The sequence below is a fragment of the Capricornis sumatraensis genome, chromosome 1 (genome assembly GCF_032405125.1).
Source record: "Capricornis sumatraensis isolate serow.1 chromosome 1, serow.2, whole genome shotgun sequence".
In the NCBI taxonomy this organism is placed as follows: domain Eukaryota; kingdom Metazoa; phylum Chordata; class Mammalia; order Artiodactyla; family Bovidae; genus Capricornis; species Capricornis sumatraensis.
Genome location: NC_091069.1, coordinates 186,658,064 through 186,671,124, shown reverse-complemented (window position 1 = coordinate 186,671,124; position 13,061 = coordinate 186,658,064). Strand labels below are relative to the sequence as shown.

General features: G+C 46.7%; 1 protein-coding gene across 1 annotated transcript in view; it reads left to right on the top strand.

Annotated features, from left to right (window-relative positions):
- Positions 1-3,942: 3,942 nt before the first annotated feature.
- ST6GAL1 (ST6 beta-galactoside alpha-2,6-sialyltransferase 1) overlaps positions 3,943-13,061 on the top strand; it is a 146,420-nt gene continuing 137,301 nt past the window's right edge. The window contains exon 1 of the mRNA XM_068977759.1: positions 3,943-4,042. The gene's annotated coding sequence lies outside the window, so the exon portion shown is untranslated. The remainder of the gene's footprint in view (positions 4,043-13,061) is intronic.

The window sequence follows — 13,061 nt, the reverse complement described above, 5'->3', positions numbered from 1 at the left end:
ATTTGCATTAGCCAGTAAGTTGCCTAAACTAATGACTGAGAAAGGCATGACCTAAAATATTATTCATGGGCAAAGGCTGACATCAGTAGGGGGCAGGAAGCTGAGATGGTGTCCAAATGGAAAGTAGGTATCTATACTTCTAAGGAATACACTTTCAAGAAAAAAGAAGGCAGAATGCCAAAGAGTTGATGTCGTTGAACTGTGGTGCTGGAGAAGACTCCTGAAAGTCCCTTGGACAGCAAGGAGATCAATCTTAAGAGAAATCAATCCTGAATATTCACTGGAAGGACTGATGCTGAAGCTGAAGTTCCAGTATTTTGGTCATCTGATGCACACAGATGACTCACTGGAAAAATCCCTGATGCTGGGAAAGGTTGAGGGCAGAAGGAGAAGAGGGTGTCAGAGGATGAGATGGCTGGATGGCATCACCAATGCAATAAGCATGAACTTGGGCAAACGCTGGAAGATGGTGAGGGACAGGGAGGCCTGGCATGCTGCAGTCCCTGGAGTTGCAAAGAGCTGGACACAACTGGGTGACTGAACAACAACAAAGGAAAACATGCTGTTAAAGCAGGAGCCCCAGAGACAATAAGTAGGAAAGCCTCATAAATAGATTGGGGAGGATAGGATCACCTCCCATCCAGTGGTCTAGCCTCTTGCCTTTCACTTCTGGATGAGAAGGCCCCAAGTGAAGACACAGCAACCTTGAGAGGGCAGTTTTTAAAGGGAATAACCGACTGCTCCTAGTCTAGAAATTTGTCAGGGTACTCCTTCTTGTCTGCTCATCTGCTCAGAGTCCCAGGATCTTTTTGGGTGTATGTCATCTGTGGTCATCCCAGTCCTGCAAGCCAAGAAACCAGAGTGAGTCTGTCCCTTGATTTTTTGATAACTTGGCTAGAGTTCTTCTGGTGAAGAGAATCTTCTAGAAAAGCCTCTCACCTGTTTCCTGTTCTTGGTTTCTAAATAGTACTGACAAAAAAGTGATGCCGAGGACAGAAATGGTGAAGGCTTTCAATGAGTTTGGAAGAGGGTTCAAATTCCGGCTGTGCCATTTCCAAGTGACTTCAATTTCCTCATCCATAAAATAGGGCTAAGACCACCACATATCTTATGATGAGGAGAGATAATATAGTAAGCAAAGTGTTTTTGCTCCCCAAATGGTAGCTATTGTTTGCATGTCTTTTTCTCATTCCCTCTGTCATTGTCCTTATGGCAGAAAGCAAAGAGGAACTAAAGAGCCCTTTGATGAAAATGAAAGAGGAGAGTGAAAAAATTGGCTTAAAACTCAGCATTCAAAAAATGATCATGGCATCTTGTTCTGTCACTTCACGGCAAATAGATGGGGAAACAATGGAAACAATGAGAGACATTATTTTCTTGGGCTCCAAAATCACTGCAGATGGTGATTGTAGCCATGAAATTAACAGACGCTTGCTCCTTGCAAGAAAAGCTGTGACAAAACTAGTTGTTGTTGTTCAGTTGCCCAGTTGTGTCCAACTCTTTGCAATCCCATGAATTGCACCATGCTAGGTCTCTCTGTCCCTCAACATCTCTCAAAGTTTGCCCAAGTTCATGTCCATTGTATCAGTGATGCCATCCAGCCATCTCATCCTGACTCCCTCTTCTCCTTCTGCCCTCAGTCTTTTTTTTTTTTTGCCCTCAATCTTAGATAGCGTATTAAACCTAGACACCATATTAAATACCTAGACAGTGTATTAAAGAGCAGAGACACTACCTTGCTGACAAAGGTCCATATAGTCAAAGCTATGGTTTTTCCAGTAGTGATGGATGGATGTGAGTTGGACCATAAAGGAGGCTGAGTGCCGAAGAATGCTCAGATGCTTTCGAACGTATTGAAGAAGAACCTTGGACTGCAGGGAGATCAAACCAGTCAATCCTAAAGGAAATTAGTCCTAAATATTCACTGAAAGGAGTAATGCTGAAGCTCTAATACTTTGGCCACCTGATTTGAAGAGCCGACTCATTGGAAAAGACCCCGATGCTGGAAAAGATAGAAGGCAGGAGGAGAAGGGGACAACCAAGGATGAGATGACAGAAGGGCATCACTGACTCAATGGACGTGAGTTTGCGCAAGTTCTGGGAATTGTGGAAGGACAGGGAAGCCTGGCACGCTGCAGTCCATGTGCTCTCAAAGAGTCGGACATCACCAAGCAACTGAACTACAACTGTCATTGCCACAGCACCTATTATATCTCCAGCGCCCAAGCTGGTCTCCATGCTCCACACTTTCATCACTGACCCTGCCATCCATTTCCAGGATGTTCACTGGGAGAGAAATAAGTGTAAAATACAAAGATGTATGTCATCCTCCTGCACAAAAATTTTAGGTTTCCAATTTTTTTCAGAATAAAGTCAATTGTAGCAGCCTCCCAGATATAGGTTTAAGAGTTTCTCTGTTTCTACTCATTAACTCATACTATGATGAGTATCTTCTCAATGCCAGATGAAAACAGACTGAGGTGCTGATGCAAGAGTGCTGGCTAGTTGGTCTAGAGATCTGAATTCACTCTGCTTGTCACCCCCTTCAACTAGAGCTCTTTGTACTGAGCAATAATGCATCCTTGGCAGATGGGAAGGGATGGCAGTGACAACAGAAGGGGTCCAGTATCTGGGCTGGGGAAAGCAGTGTTTGGAATGAGATGACCACCCCCTCTTTCCCAGGATGGTGGTAGGGGGAGGACCACCGATTTGGAGAGAAAGTTCTGGGCCTGGGCTTCTAGCACTCTACTGTGTACCTGACTTCTTTCCCTCAGAGGACAGGGACTACTTTCCACACTTCTTCTCTCCCCATACAGAGTCTGGCGCCAAGTGGGATCTCCATAGACCCTGGGGAGATATTAAAAAAAATTTATTTTAAATTGGAGTAAGTGTCTGCACAGGACTAAGCAACTAATACTTTCACTATAGCCGATTAACAATGTTGTGATAGTTTCAGGCAGACAGCAAGGGACAGCATCCATACACACCCACGTATTCGATGGGGAGAAGATTATGACCTCTGGTAGTCACATCTTTTCTATGGGGACTGCAGTGGTGGCCGCAGGCCGCTTCTGCTCTCCTACCGGGCGGAGTTCTGTTTTAGGCAAGTGGGCCCCTGAGATGGTCAGTGTGGGGCGACGACGTTTGCTCAACAAGTGGTCTCCTCTCGCCTTCTCCCAGCAACCCTAGCTCAGCTCCAGTGCAGGAAGGACCCTGACTCTCTTTTCCACCCTACTGGAGTCCTCCTGCCCACCAGCCTGCAGACGGCTTGAGGTGGATATGGCCATGGGCAGGGACTCACCGACCCTCCTGTTCTGTATCTGCAGTGAGTGGGAGGTTCTTGCCATACCCTGTGAAATAGATTTTGTTGTTTCATATTCTGCATAAGGCTTCAGAGCAGTTGAGGGACTTGCTCAGGGTAACACAACTCGTCAGTAGCAGAGGCGGGATTTATAGTCTCTGCCTGCTAGGACAGTGCTGGCTTCAACTGTGCAGGATCAGACATTTGGGGACCTTGCCCCTCCGCGTTGCCCCTCCCCCTCGGCCCGCCCTTGCCATAGGAGGGGGAGGGGAGCAGGATCCCAGCATCACTCCGGGGTTAGGTGCACCACCTAACCAAGCACCCGTAATCCCTCAGCCCGCTCGCTAGCGACCTCTGAAGGGCTTGGCGGATTTGGGGCGCAGTGTGGCGAGGGGTCCCACCCCGTCTTCCCGACTATTTGCATAACGGAGACTGCTCATTTCCCCCGCCCCTTCGCCGCACTCTTCTTCCCTCCTTCCCGCGTACCCGCCACCCCTCATCTCCCGGCCCCTCTACTCCTCCCCAACAGACCCTCCTTCAGGGACTCCCAGCTCCCGGGCTGTCAGGCCGCCGTCGGGGGCGGCGTCCAGAGGCATCCCAGGGAGGGGAGTCCTAGGCAGGGCCGGGCTGCGGAAGACGCCTGGGGCACTACCCGGTGCTAACAAAGGGAACCAGCAGCCTACCGGCTGGGGCGCAGAGCGGGCGGAGCAACCGCAGCTTCCGCGGCTAAGAGCGCAGCGAGTGAGTAAGACTGCTGCGGGGCGGTGGCGGGACCCAAGCCCCCAGGGAGGAGTGGAGCGAAGGGGCGCAGGAGGGGAGCGGAGCGGCGGGGCCCGTGGCGAGCCGAGGGCGCAGGGAATGGATGTTCAGCACGCCTCAGCACTCTTCACTGCGCGGACCCGCCGCCTCTTGCTGGGGTGTCTGTGGATTAATCAGGGCCGAGGGGGCATCCCTGGCTTCCCCCCGGCTCCGCGAGACTGCGGACCCACAACAAACCCACGTGCACGCGGCCCCAGGGAGCCCCGCTTTCTCCACTGCACCAACATGGGAGGGAGACATAAAGTCCAGGTTGCTTTGGATCTCGCCTGCAGGATGTACAGGAGGAGAAACCCGGGCTCTCTGCAGGGGTTGGGGCGCAGGTACCATAATAAACGCACGTGCGTCCTGCCCAGGGTGCGGGGTGCACCGCTAGCCCTCCGGAGCCGCCCTGCGGAACCCGGCCTTTGTCTCAGCTATCGGGAGGGAACGGCGCTGGGGGCGCCACTTGCTGGAGGAGAAAGACTGACACATTTAAAAGGTACCGCTTGGATATCAGACCAAACCACCAGATTCAAAAATAGGAAACACGAAGGGAGAAAGTAGCAAAAAAATTACTCCAGGCCAAGAGTGTGTTCCCGGCCGTAGTGCAGACTTGAGATGACCCGGGCCACCCCTCACTTTCACCTCACGGTGGTTTCTTAGAGACAGGGGTTGAATTAAGGGTCTGCGAGTCCTCCACCCCCCAGAAAAGACTGCCTAGCTCACCATCGTCCTTGCACTGTCTGTAGGGGACGGCGAGCGCCTCCTCAGTCCGGTTTAAACTACGCCCGGCACTGTGCTGGCTTTCGCTTGCGCTTTGCCGTGTAGGTCCCTGCGTCTAGCCAGCCCCATTGTCATTGGCCCCTTTTGGCTTGTCGTGTCTCTTTATAAGGAAGGCTAGCCGAGGTCTCTTGTTCTAGGTGGGGACGCCCTTATTTTCAGCTCTACCGAGTTTATTTGAGAGAAATTCCGAGGTCCGGAAGGAGAGGCCTCTTGATTGTTTTGCTTTTTCTTTGCCTATGAATGCTCAGCTCAGCTTTGCGGATTTTAGTTCAATAGTCCTGTTCAGGCAGCAGTGGGATGGTTTAGGGGATGCACTGGCCCCGTAGGTAATGGTGTGGGTGCAGAAGGCAGCCGGACAGGTTGTGGAGTGGGTGGTGTGTGCGCCAACCTTGTGCTTGCTGAGCGGTCGGGCAGCGGCTTCACCTGGGCCATCAGCGCTGGAGATTAACCTGTCCCTCGGGGGCCGGCGCGCCTCCAGCCCTGAAGCCACGGTCTCGGGGAGTCTAGAGAGCATCCGGCGAACCCTCCTATTTTACAGGAGGGGAAACGCAGGCCGGGAGAGTTCAGTTCCTTGTACCAAGTTTCAGTCCAAGTGAAGTTGGCCACCTAGAGAGGACAACCTAGAGCCTGAGTCTCCCGACTCCCCCAGGGCGCATTGCCGAGCAGGGACTGAAGACAGAACCCAGAATCTGTGGTTGGCTGAAAAGGCAGTGGCCTTAGGCAGAACAGAGTTAAACAAGAACGTAATTCACATTGAAAGCTGCACCCTTCCATTATGCCTTTCAAGAGTTCTACCCATTTGAGAGAAGATGGATTTAGTAATGCCTCTCTCTCCTTCTAGCCTTTCATAAGCCTGGTTAGTTTTCTCTTCTGGCTGCCCCTTCTCCTTAAGCTGGAGCCCAGCCAGCTGTGGAGACTTAGATGTTTTGCCTCTCATCCTTGTCCAGGAGGCCTTTGTTTGGGCATAAGCACACCGAGTAGAAAGTGTATCCTAGGGCGCTACTCCTGAGTCACTTGTGGGAGAACAAAGCATTGTTTTCACTGATTTTATTTAATTAAGTTTTTAAAGATGAGAGTCTCACGGAAGCAGCTACTTAATTTTGTATTTGGCAGGGGAAACATTGGAAAACCTAAGACATCACTTTGAGTCTGGGTTTCCCCAAGGTGCTGTTTCACCCCGTTCCTCTTACCTCCTAACTACGCTGGTTTCTCTTCTTAAGGTTTCCAGGGTGTTTCATTTTTGTGGTGATTCCACTTGGCACTTGAATATAGTTCTCATCAGAACGCTCACCCTATAAGGAACTTAGAAATCAGCTGGCCTGTTTTTCTAAATGAAAAAACTGCAGCTCAGTGAGAAATCACTTGCCCAGGGACACACAACAAGGTGTCTGTTGTTAGTGCCCTTTTTGCACTTTAGCGAAACTTGTGTCAAATGAGTTTTTTGTTCGTACCCCAGTGTACAGTCAAAGTTATGATGGTTGTTACAACAACACCTTTTAAGTCAGAGAGTGAATTCCTTAAGGACTTACGTAGGTTTTGGTTATTAAACAAAACCATGGATCCCAGTGGTAGATTCAGTGAGGAGTATTATATAAATAGTTTTCATTGGGGATTGATTTTCTGTAGTGTTTACTAAGTGGTTCTCTTTACTCTTGCCCTGGGTTTCCCCACATTCCTCTACCTCCTGCTCCTCCAGTAGGGAAGTGCTTTAAAGGATGATCACAGAATGAAAGGCAGCAGGAAATCAGAAGAAAGACCCTCCTTAGCTCTTCATGCTACTTAACTTCTTAGGTCCCAGTGTTCCTTGTGCAGTGAGAGTCCTTCCTGCCCAGTCTCTGCACAGGCTGTTTGGATGGAGTGGAAGTTGCTCAGCCTTTAGAGGTAGAGGGTCCGGTTGGGTCAACCCTCCTGTCCTGTGTTCCTTGTGGACTGTAGCCACACAGTGTCAAGGGAAGAACACGTATGCATCTCCTAGGGGTGTGGTGGGTAGTAAATCATGTGATGCATGCTTATTCAGACCTCCCAGCAGGGTTGAATGCTCATCAGCTTTTTAGTGGTAGAGAATGATGATGGGAAGATAACCCCACTGGGTGAGCCCTGTGCTCAAATGAAGAGGCCCAGCCTAGTCACAAACAAGGTGGAATGTCTGCCAGAGTGTTAAAAGGGCCTTTGGGTGGTTGTGAAGTGTCTGTGACTTTAAGGTAAATAAACCTAGCTGGAAAAAAAAAAAAATCCAGAAATTTCATGCCCAGGTGAGTACAATCTAGTCTTTCCATCCATTTACTCTATACTTACCGACAAGCAGGCAGGTAGGGCCAGGGGTGGTTCCTATGCTGGGCCTGGAGTTACAAAGAACCAGATCCACTTGTTGGCCCCTCACCATCCTTGCTTGGAATGCATTTGGAAAACTGCCCTCAGGAACCCACAGAAAATAGATCTAGTTTATCTCAAAATTGACCTCTACAGGGGCAGGATTGTCCCTATTCGTCATAGTCAAACCAAGAGCAGGTGGTAAATGAGAGGGTGGAAAAGGGAAGGCTTCCAAGAGAAGGTGGATCTCCACAAGTATGGGGACGTGGTTGCATTACAGAGTGTCAGGCATAATTCATTAGTGAAATTTGCAGTAAGCTTCTGGAACACAGACTCTTGAGAATTCGCTTAGATTTGGTGTCAGTGACTTATTCAGTAAGAACCAAATTGGGGAAAAACATACATTTTTCTTGCTTCTCTGCATTGTATACTGACTTGAATAGATGTACTTTCCATAGTTGTACATGAAACAGTATCATAGTAAGCAAGGGTGTCATCACATTGAAATACTGGGGTGATTATCTGAGTCGTGACTAGAAGAATCAGTTAGCCTTTAGAATCAGTTTAGTGATTAAATTTTATCATTCTGATTATAAAAATACAGCATGTCCAGTGAGGGCAATTTGGAAAGTACAGAAATGGATAGAGAAATAGAAAAAAAATTCCATTATTCAAAGGCAACCACTGTTGATGTTTGCAACTTTCCTTCTTGTCTTTTTTTTTTTTTTAGTGGATTTGTTTTCTCTAAATGGTAGAGAACTTACTGCTTGTACAGTTACTCTTGGCTTTTTTGCTCAGTCTTTTCATATACCCATGTCACAGTTTATATTCACATTAAACCTGTACCTTTTCATTCATCAACATATCAGCATCTCCAAGGTCGCATGGTCCCATGGGATCCAATCACTCCAGTGATCATTTCAGTGAAGGCCTACAGAGGAAAGAGTCTCCAGCTTCTTATCCTTTTCCTAGCTGTGCCTCAAGCATCCAGATACCAGCCGTTAAAAAAATATATATATATTTATATATTTCATGTAAGAAGACAGCTAAAGTCTAGTGGAGAGAGAAGGACCCTGTGTATGGCCTTGAGTTCTAGTCCTGCCCTTGTGACAACTTACTTTAACGGCTTGGTTTTTAACCAAGCAACCCCAGGGTCATTTGTTAACTCACTCCTTGCATCTTCGAGTGCCCATTCTAAACCGAAGCTGGATAAGAAGAGCTCATGATCCAGCAGAGGAGCTGCAGTAACGAGAGACCAGTGCAAGGTACCCTGGGAATGCAGAGGAGGGGCAGCCACCCCAGACTGGAACAGTGCAGAAGGCTTCCTGGATAAGGGCTGTCAAGGGCTTGTGCAACTACTTCAGAACCTTTATTGAATTACCACTGAGATTAACATGCTTGTGATAAATCTCTTTCCACATTCCAGATAATTCCCATAGGATACAATCCTAAACTTGGAATTACTGGGTCGTATTTTAAAGACTATCATCCTTTTTAAAAACTTTGTAGATTCAGTCCCAGTTGCCTATGAAGTTTTAAAGTACCTAAGTATTTTGTATTGTGGAAACGGTAGAAATTGAGAGCAAGTAATTCAGGATTTGAATTCTTGTTTACCAGTTATCACCAATATAGACTTCTACAAGCTACTTAAGCTCATGAAGCTTCAATTTCCTTCTCTGTAAAATGGACATAACTGCCCTTACTACACTGGATCATTGTAAGGATTTTTAGAAAGACTTTTATTTATTTTTTATATTTTAATTTTTATTTGCTTATTTTTTACATGTTTATTTATTTATTTTTGGCTGTGCTGAGTCTTTGTTGCTGCGTGGACTATTTTCTAGTTGCGGTGAGTGTGGGCTACTCTAGTTACAGGGCACAGGCTTCTCACTGTGGTGGCTTCCTCTTGCTGAGTGGGGTTTTTGGTGTGTGGGCTGCAGTAGTTGCGGCTCCCAGGCTGGAGAGCACAGTAGTTGAGGTGCACAGCCTTAGTTATCCCAAAGCATGTGGGATCTTCCTAGATCAGGGATCAAACCCGTGTCTCCTGCATTGGCAGGTGGATTCTTTACCTCTGAGCCACTACGGAGCCTCCATTATAAATCCTAGATAAAGGGTCCAGTATAGTGCCAGGTTTACAGGAAGCACTCCATAAGTGATGTCTATTATTGTTATAATTGAAATTTTCACAAGCTGCAGAGACTGTGGTCCTAATATTTTTTTCTTACCATGATAACAGGTAGGAAATTAATTAAGGTGGCATCTGCTACCAGGTGACAAATTGAGAGAAATGATCACTTGTGTGATGCATTACAAGTCTTCTTATGGAAAGTTTCAAACACACAAATGTAGAAAGAATGGTGTAATTACCCCCCTTTCCCCATTTATAATCACTTATCTTCAATAATTATCAAAACTCACAGTCTTCAACCTCACATTTGACCCTACATGACTTTGAAATAAGTCCCAGACATTTTTTTTTTCAGCTCAGCCATAAATATTTCACTGAGTTAGTTGGATATTTGAGGCATTGAGTGAAATGCCATATTTGAGGCTCTTGGAGCCTGTGTCTGCTGTCGGTGTTACAGATGGAACCCTGTGTGTGTGTGTCTGTGTGTGTGTGAGAGAGAGTGAGAAAGAGAGAGAGAGAGAGAAAGTTTTAGTGCTCAAGTGAATTTTCCTGCCATGTCCTGTGTCTCAAAGTGAAAGTCGCTCAGCCGCTCAATGTCTGACCCTTTGTGACCCCATGGAATATACAGTCCATGGAATTCCCCAGGTCAGAATACTGGAGTGGGGAGACTTCTTTTCTCCAGGGGGACAAAGACACAGGGTAAAAGGAACACTGAATTTAGTCAGGAGACCTGATTTTGCAATAGGGCACCACCATTTACCAGTTGTATATTTTGTCAAGTGACTTCTGAGTTTCTTTGAATATATTTATAAAACTTTGATGGATAGCAAATGAGATAATCCACGTACAGCTCTAGCAACTCAACATTAGTTGACCCTGCATGACACTTGAACCCAGCCTTACGGTTCCCGAGGGGCAGAGTTTTCATATGAAATGAAGGCCTGAGAGTACTGGGGTTTCTTCAAGTAGAGTTGCTTCCTGTCTCATTCTGAAGATGTGGTTGTCACGCAGATGAGCACCTGGTGCCCTATGCTTGTGAATCTCCTGTCTAGCACTCAACTCCTTCCCTCCGATTTGTGAATGAGGTCAGGAAGCCTAGGGGAGGTAGGGCCCTGCCACTGTGCCTGAGAAACAGGTCTTCTCTGATGCCTCCTTTTCTCCATGGGAAGACACTTGGCTCCCTTTTCCCCTCCAATTCTGTTGAGAGCCTTGATCTCTCCTAAGTCACTGTTGCTCCCAAGTAGGAATTTTTGACTCAACTAAACGGAGAAAATTGATTTGATATCGTCATTCAAGTCCTGTCTTTAATCCGCTGGGACTCGCATTATGTTTGGGCCTGCCTTGTGACCTGTGGTCTCTGGCTGTCTCGAGCTTGCTGAGTGGCCTTGGGTGAAATAAATGCCACCTTTGGCATGCTGCCACAGGATTCAACTCCCAGCTCTCTAGGCCCCTTCCAGCTCTGAGATCGTCAATTGGGGAACAGGTATAAAAATGGGGAAACTACACATAGAGTTAGGGGCTTCTTCACACAAATAATAAATGTAATCTATTTTCTTTTCAAATGTTCAAATAGGGTAAGCAATTAAGCCCCTTACCTTTGCTCACTTACCCCAATTCCACTTTTCTGCAAAGTGACTACTGTTTGCAGTTTGTTTTGGGTCCTTAAGCTCCCTTTGGATCTATATATGTATCTGTATGGGTATATGTAGATACATTTTAAAAGCTCAGTAAATAGATTACATTATAACTACAACTTTACAGGCTTGCCCTTTTAGCGGTCTTTCCGTATCAGCATATACAGATTATTTTTTCATGGCTGCATCGCATCCTATATTATGGATGTGTTTATTTAACCAGTCTTCTGTTGATGGATATTTATTTCCATTAAAATATATTTCTAAGTGTATTTGGGGAATCCCCAGTGTCACAGTGGTAGAGAATCCACCTGCCAGTGCAAGAGTTTTGGGTTCAGTGTCGGGATGATCCCCTCAAGGAGGAAATGGCAACCCACTCCAGTATCCTTGCCTGGGAAATCCAATGGGCAGAGGAGCCTGGCAGGCTTTACAATTCTTGGGGTCAAAAAAGAGTTGGACATGACTTAGCAACTAAACAACAACAACACAACATATGGAATGTTGGTTGTAAATGTCTCGGTTAAGTGAGGTCAGTCTATCGAGCTCTGGAAAGGGTGGCTAGAGAATGGGCACAGGGACACTGAGAACCATGCCCTAGAAAGCTGGAATGAAGAGCTCCCTGGAAGTTACAAGGAGCTGACTGTTTGGATGGAAGGTTATTTTGGGAGATGGCCTGCCTGGTTGGGTGCCCTAGGCTGCAAGCGCAAGAAACTGAGCTGCGTCCTCACCTTCTCTTCCTCATTCCACCATCACTGGCTATTCCAAATTTACTTTTGTTTTCAGGGTCAGTGGCATCTGATGGGAGGACTGCAACTTGAGTGATGGGAGGGAGGAGAAAGAAGTGAAGAAGAGGAGGAATTGATATCAGTCTCCGGAGGAGGGAACGTGCCAGTTCTGTCTACTCTTCTTTGTTGTTCAGACCCATCGGAATGCTGTGTTCCCCTGGGTTCTGCACAAATCAGGATAAAATGAAGCAAGCCCAGAGTTGCACTTATTTGGAAGATGGAGGTTTAGGACGCTGTCTTGGAGGGAGAATAAATGTGGAAACTGAGGTGTTCTTACCTGTAGGAGCTAAAGTAAAAAACACTTTCTTCACGTGGAAGAATGATTAGCATTATACTGTGTGGATGCCAGGGAGAGGCAAACCAACACAAAGTTGCATAATGGGAGATAAGGAAGAACTTACTTAGCAGAACTTCCCAACCAGGAGAGAGGCTGCTGGGTCACATGGTGAAGAACTCCTTGCCATGGGAGTCTCTAAGCAAAAGACCCAAGTGAACGTGTTTGCCATCAAAGGATTTCCGCTTGCCAGAGAGGTTGATTTAAATGCCTGGTAAGGCCCCTTCCAACTCTAAAAGTCTGTGATTGTGGGGCAAGAAGCAGAAAGATGCAAAATAGGACTCAGGGGATGGGACAAGTTACAGACAACATGCCTGGAGCTGTTTTCACCTGCTCTCAAAAAATGGAGTAAAATGGAAGCCTTCAAAATGTGACTTAGATGGTCCCTGGATCTTGGCAACGCTCCTCCTGTTCTGTCCTTGGCTCCAGCTCTGCTTGACTTTATATTCATAAATTATTTCTACAGGAATAAATATATCACATACACTTTAGATGACCAGGAAATCTGGCAGCCAGAAAAGAACTACATGTCCCAGGAGGATGATTGTAAAAAAAAAAATTTTTTTATGACAGTCTTTCTAAATTTGCATCCATCTCCTGATTTCCCTAGCACAGGACTGAGACATCATTCAGCTTTAATTTTAGAACATTCTACCCTTTGCAACCTCTCAAAGGTCCTCTGAGCTGGAGTTAACAGCACCCTCCAGGTTTCATTCTTGTTCCTTTCCTGCAGTTGAGGAAGAACCTCTTGAACTTAAGTCTTAGCTGAGTTCTTAGTGAGGGAAACATGGCAAGTTTACCATCATCTGGGCTCTTGCTCTGCTCCTGACCTTGATGAGGCACTATTTATTCCCTTATCTAGTCCCCATAGCCTTGGTGTCTTGGTGTCACAAGCTCCATTTTGCAGGTGAGAAAGCTGGCCTTCAGAGAGGGCTAGAGAACCACCCCAAGATTCACTGCTCTTAAGTAGCGATGCTGGCATTGGTTG